The sequence below is a fragment of the Bos mutus genome, chromosome 15 (genome assembly GCF_027580195.1).
Source record: "Bos mutus isolate GX-2022 chromosome 15, NWIPB_WYAK_1.1, whole genome shotgun sequence".
Lineage (NCBI taxonomy): Eukaryota > Metazoa > Chordata > Mammalia > Artiodactyla > Bovidae > Bos > Bos mutus.
The window spans coordinates 47,330,338-47,336,922 of record NC_091631.1 but is presented as its reverse complement, the minus strand read 5'-3'; the positions used below and the strand labels follow the sequence as shown (position 1 = coordinate 47,336,922).

General features: G+C 43.0%; 1 non-coding gene across 1 annotated transcript; it reads left to right on the top strand.

The window, feature by feature from the left end:
• Positions 1–367: 367 nt before the first annotated feature.
• On the top strand, positions 368–439 carry TRNAC-ACA (transfer RNA cysteine (anticodon ACA)). Its single transcript has one exon. It is a non-coding gene; the product is annotated as a tRNA-Cys (tRNA).
• Positions 440–6,585: the final 6,146 nt, after the last annotated feature.

The following is a 6,585-nucleotide window of genomic DNA, read 5'->3' as shown; positions in this document are numbered from 1 at the left end:
TGTGTATACACACACACACACACACATACAAAATCTGGTTTCGCCCCCAACATTTTTTCCCCTGTGGCATTGCAGAACTCTGGAACCGAAAGGAATTTACAGATGGGAAAGTTTATCTGCATTATTTAAAGACAAAGAAACTGAGGCCTAGACAGGAAAGGGGGCCAGATGCCACAGGCCACAGAGCTAGTAAGGAAGTTCAGGGATTGGAATACAGATTTCCAGATCCTGGCCTCTCTGTGTATCTCACCATGTTAAATCCTCATACTTGATTCTTAAAGAAACATGGATCTTCAAGACTGGAGACCCATGTGAAAAAGCACATGAAAAGATACTCAACATCACTAATTATTAGAGAACTGTGACTTCCCTGGTGGCTCAGATGGTAAAGCGTCTGCCTACAATGCAGAAGACCTGGGTTCGATCCCTGGGTTGGGAAGATCCCCTGGAGAAGGAAATGGCAACCCACTCCAGTGTTCTTGCCTGGAAAATTCCATGGACAGAGGAGCCTGGTAGGCTACAGTCCATGGGGTCGCAAAGAGTCAGACATGACTGAGCGACTTCACTTCACTTTGCAAATCAAAACTACGATGAGGTATCACCTTACGCTAGTCAGAATGGCCATCATTAAAGTCTACAAACGATAGATGCTGGGGAGGATATGGAGAAAAGGGGACTCTCCTACACTCTTGGTGACTTACAGTGCTGAAAAAAAACCCATTAATTTAGAAGTTATCTGCAAAGATATGCCTTGAACTCAGGTCTCTGGACTCCCAGACCAGAGCCATTTAACTGTTCTGTAGTAGAGGTATTGAGTGCTGTTTAGATGTACTTGGAAATGCATAGTGAAAATAGTTTTAAAATCCCTGAACCCTATACCCTGTAGTTCTTGGCCTGTTCAAGCCCTGACCTCATCATCTGATTGCTGTCTGTATTTTTCTTAAACATGTTGAGGAACTGTAGAGAAGTGGCTTAGAGTGTGCTGAGACAGCCCACTGATTTGATATTATAACACTTCCAGTCAACAGAGTTAATCACTTCAAATGTGCAGCTTAAGTGTATCCATTGAATGAGATCAGAATCAGTTCCTGGAAATCAGGCTTTGATAATGAGAGCTTTGCAAGGCAAGAGCCACAGTGAAGGGGAAGCAGCACAGTGGGGTTCTAATATCTTGGTACCACGTTGCCCCTGTCAGGGTTGACTGGAAGGGAAGTGGGTATCTTGTCCTACCCTCTTTGACCTGCTCATTATAGAAGTCCCCTAGTATTTCCAAGTAGGAGCTACACAGGGCTGCCCACTTCAGAATCCTGTCCCCCATGGGTTGTCTTCCCATGGCAACCCTCTGTATGCTGGACTGTTCTTCTCTACCTACCCTCAGTACACCTTCTTCCACCCCCGCTGGCCTGTTTTGGGTTCCAGGTCTATCTTCTGCTCTCCTTTATGATGGTCAGGGGTCTCACTCACTGGTCTATTTGAGGACACTACTGTTAAAATATGGAGAATTTATCATTTGTGGGATCTGCAACTCTGTCAGTCAGCTAGGGCTGCCATAAGTATATATAATACTTTAAACTGGGTGACTTAAACAAAAGAAATTTGTTTTCCCATAGTTCTGGAGGCTGAAAGTCCAAGATTAAGGTGCTGGCAGGGTGGACTTATCCTGGGGGTTCTCCCTTTAACTTGCAGAAGGTCACCTTCTTGTAGTATCTTTACATGGCTAAAATTTCTCTGTGCACAGGCATCCCTGGTGTCTGTCTCCTCTTATAAGGACACCAGTCATATTGGATTAGGGCCTGGCTCTTATGACCTCATTTAACCTTAGTTGTCTCCCTAAAGCTCTCACTTCCAATACAGCCGTACTGGGGATTAAGTACTATAACCTGTGAATTTTGAAGAGGCAAGACTGAGTCCATAACAGGACCACAGGTAGGTTCCTCTCTAATAGAGATGTCCGCAGCCTTATCTCAGAGCAGTAACTCTCTGACTGTGTATGTCATCTCCACAGGCAAGTGAGGAATGTGATTTGGACAGAGACCTCTACCCCTGTATACACATCTCCAAGGCTGCCTACAAATACAGCCAGATCTGAACAATTAAAGATCTGCATGCCAAATCTCCAGGTGATAGACAAGTTGAATGATAAAACCTCCTGCCCAGGTGGCATTTTCAGTAGGCTCAGAGAAATACCAAAGGGATGCGCCCAGAGTCCTCACCAGTTAGCCAGTTTCATTTTGTTTGAGGACTTGGATTTCATTTTAATTATTTAATTTTGGAATGTAGGGAGATGTATTATATATGGGTTAGTTATATATAAATGTGAGTGTTATGTATCTATGGAAATATGTTTTTTCACTCTAAGCTTTGAGAAGGTTACAGAAAGTTCATATGTTAGACTAGATGTTAGAAACCAAGGTCACCACAGTCAGGGGTATCATTGTGCATCATGAGGCCACTGACTATGCAAGTGAGCCAGGCATCTGCATTAGGCACCAGTAATAATGATAATAGTTGACTGTGAACAAACCATGATTTTTATGTCTTCACTGTGACTCTGTGAGGGTGGTGTTCTATAGAACAGGAAATGAGGCGTACTTTGCTCAGGGTCAGACAACTACTAAGTGTGGCAGGAGTACCTGTCTGATAATGAAATGCAGGTATTGTGCTCACTCTGAATAAAACACAAATACTTAGTGATGAAAAACAGGGCAAGGAACTTTCCTGGCACTCCAGTGATTAGGATTTCACCCTCTAATGCAGGGGGCTGGGTTCCATCCCTGGTTGGAGAGCTAAGATCCCACATGCCCTAGTAGCCAAAAATAAAAACATAAAACAGAAGCAATATTGTAAAAAAAATCAATAAAGACTTAAAAAAAAAAAAAAGAAAAGCAGGGATAATCCATGTTGTTGTCTCAGTGTTGCAGCATTTGAAAGATTGAGGTGATTGGTTGGAGGATAAGTTGCTGGAGAAACCCCAAAGAGACGTGACCTGAGCCAAACCTTGAAACATAAATAAAATTCAGAGAGGAACAGAGGTGGGGAAAGAGAGTATGCTAAATCGGAAGCATGTGCTGAGTCACTTCAGTCATGTCCAACTCTGCGATGCCATGGACTGTAGCCCACCAGGCTCCCTTGGTCCATGGGATTCTGTAGGCAAGAATACTGGAGTGGGTTGCCATTTCCTTCTCCAGGGGATCTTCCTGACCCAGGGATCATACCTGAGTCTCCTATGGCTCCTGTATTGCAGGCGGATTCCTTACCACTGAGCCACCGGGGAAGCAGAACTGGAGGCAGAAACGGCAAATTGAGTGGAGAGAACCAGAAGACTTTCTGGCAAGACTTTATGTAAAGGTTTGGAAATACAAATGAAGAGAGTATGTGTTCCTATTTGTCAAGACAGACTCTGGACTCCACCTTGAAGGGGAAGCAAAGCTTGTGTTGAATCTCAGAGTGGCTTGGATCTAGACTGGTCAGTTTTCACAGACAGCAGTTCACCTGCATCCAAAAAGTGAGCTTTTTAGTCAATATGTAGGAATTTGTCTATTGAAACTGTTTTAATAGCAAATAGCCACTAGCCCTTCTGCTTACTGAAAAATAATAAATGTCAGGAACATAAAAAAAAAAATTCTGTAGCTTTTTGTAGCTTTGCTGTTTCATGGGTGCAGATGGACTTGAATGGAATTGTTGTTTATTTGTGCCACAGTCTGAGTGAAAGTGTGAACCAGAAAAAACATTCTACGCAATCATTCATCTTACGTTCTCAGTAAAAAACATGCTTCGCGTTGTCAGTTCAGATTTTGAGACTCCGATGACACAGGCTCAATTACCTTGAAGTCATTGAATTCTCATCCATTAGATGAAGATGTATATGAAGATGACCTCAGAATTCATTACTTTCCAACATATGTGTCCTCTTTCTTCGTGGATTTACATGATCCACCACTTTAGTTATGTCAGTGGAGGTATCTGTGTGTTTCCAACCAAAGGCAGCTTTCTTACACATTTCTGGATCTCTTATATATAGATCTAAATGCTCACATTGCCTTTTTCCTAAACTAGATTTCTCTTCTCTTAGGAGATGAAGTAATAGAGAACAGAGGACTTTGGTGAGAACTTGTATTACACAGTAATTTTAAATTTAAGAAATTGTTTCACAGAGATGGTATCAGAAGTAACAGGAATAAGTTGTTGTGGAAGTGAGAGCATTACCACTATGATATCGGATGTAAGGATAGTAGACAGCCAGAGGAGGGAAAGCTGGCTGGGAAATTCTCAAAATTCCAGTCCGTAGGGTAAATCTTTAAGGGAGGGGTGCTTGGAGACAGTAGGCTTTGTGATGGAATCATGTTAAACCAGCATGTCCTCAAACTGTCATTCTATAAAATGGACAAAACCCAATTTCTCATATCATCAAATGTCATTTTCTGAGCACCACTTCCTGTGTCAGGGAAGGGAAATATCAAGGAACATAAGTGAATGGTCCCAGTCTAGGAGATCATGGTTTACTTCTGGAGGCTTAGACCTAACTCAAGCATAACTGACATACAATACATAGCAATTTATAGGAAATCCTAAACCATCACCCAGAACCCAGCAGTTTGCAAATAATGCTGTGCATCAGAATCAGCTGGGGGCTTGTAAAAGGACAGAGTCTCAGGCTGTATTCCTGGAAATTCTGAGTTGGAGCCTTTGCTTCTCGGTTGGTTTTTGTTTTTTAACAAGCTCCAAGTCCATTAAAGACTGCTGGTGAAGACAATAAGGGTATGGGGGAGTGGGGTGGACAATCACTTTGGACTGGGGCATAATGGAAACTGCACCCCCCCCCCAGCACTGAGCACAGAGGTGGAAGATACAGGTTCATAGAGCTGAGGGTATATGCATGTGGAGACAATCGGGGTGGAGTGAGGGGGTTTAATAGGAGGTGGTGTCCACTGGGTAAATGCCTGGATGGCCTGTGGACTAACTCCACTCTGTGAGAGCAGGAAGAGAAGACTGGCTTGGTTCTTTCAGACAGGGATCTTGATGGTCTGGCAAGGCTAGCGGAAGGGAGAAGAAAGTAGGTATTGGATCTTTTATTGGGCACGCACCTGGTAAAGCCCCTTGCGAGAAAGAGGAGGGTGGGTGGGTGCCTATGTCTTTTTCCCTTCCTGTCTGCTCAGTGAAGCTAACTGATCTCTAGCACAATGTACTAGGTGTACATTAAACAAAACACTAAGATTAGCCAATCCACTTACCTCCCCCAAAGGAGCTCGCTCACCCAGAGGAAGCCTGACAAATGACCACGTAAAATATTATGCTTTTAAGAAGGTCCCTTATATCTCAGAGAGTCAATAGTCCATTATGTCAGTTCCCATCCACTGGCTTCTTTCTCAGCTATTTATATTTCCATTTAGTTGAAGCGTAGGCAAAGCTCACCAAGGCCCAGAAAATTAGAGTTATCAGAGCCTCGTTAGTTATCTCTTCTACAACCATCTATCTTTTTCATTCCACCCACTCTGGGCCCAGCAGTTTGGCTCCTGCTTTCACTTCCTTTTGAGACTTTCCAGTGTGAGGTCCTGCTTTTTCCAATGTCTCCACTGCTGAGCCTTTGACTATATCTTTTCCTCTTCTGTTCTTCTGGTATTTGGTTTTTGCGTGGGGAGAAGAGAAGAGAAAAATGAAGACTTGGTGAGAGAAAACGTTTTCTGTACCGGTTTTCCTGCATTCTGTTGTCTTCTCTGTTTTTTTTTTTTTTTCAAATTTAAATTTATTTAATTGGAGGCTAATTACTTTACAATATTGTATTGGTTTTGCCATACATCAACATGAATCTGCCACAAGTGTACACATGTTCCCAATCCTGAACCCCCCTCCCACCTCCCTCCCCATACAATCCCTCTCGGTCATCCCAGTGCACAAGCCCCAAGCATTCTGTTTCCTGCATCGAACCTGGACTGGTGATTTGTTTCTTATATGATATTATACATGTTTCAATGCCAGTCTCCCAAATCATCCCACCCTCACCCTCTCCCACAGAGTCCAAAAGACTGTTCTGTACATCTGTGTCTCTTTTGCTGTCTCGCATACAGGGTTATCCTTACCATCTTTCTAAATTCCATATATATGCATTAGTATACTGTATCGGTGTTTTTCTTTCTGGCTTACTTCACTCTGTATAATCAGCTCCAGTTTTATCCACCTCATTAGAACTGATTCAAATATATTCTTTTTAATGGCTGAGTAATACTCCATTGTGTATATGTACCACAGCTTTCTTATCCATTCATCTGCTGATGGGCATCTAGGTTGCTTCCATGTCCTGGCTGTTATAAACAGTGCTGCGATGAACATTGGGGTACACGTGTCTCTTTCAATTCTGGTTTCCTTGGTGTGTATGCCCAGCAGTGGGATTGCTGGGTCATAAGGCAGTTCTATTTCCAGTTTTTCAAGGAATCTCCACACTGTTCTCCATAGTGGCTGTACTAGTTTGCATTCCCACCAACAGTGTAAGAGGGTTCCCTTTTTTCCACACCCTCTCCAGCATTTATTGCTTGTAGACTTTTGGATCACAGCCATTCTGACTGGTGTGAAATGGTACCTCATAGTGGT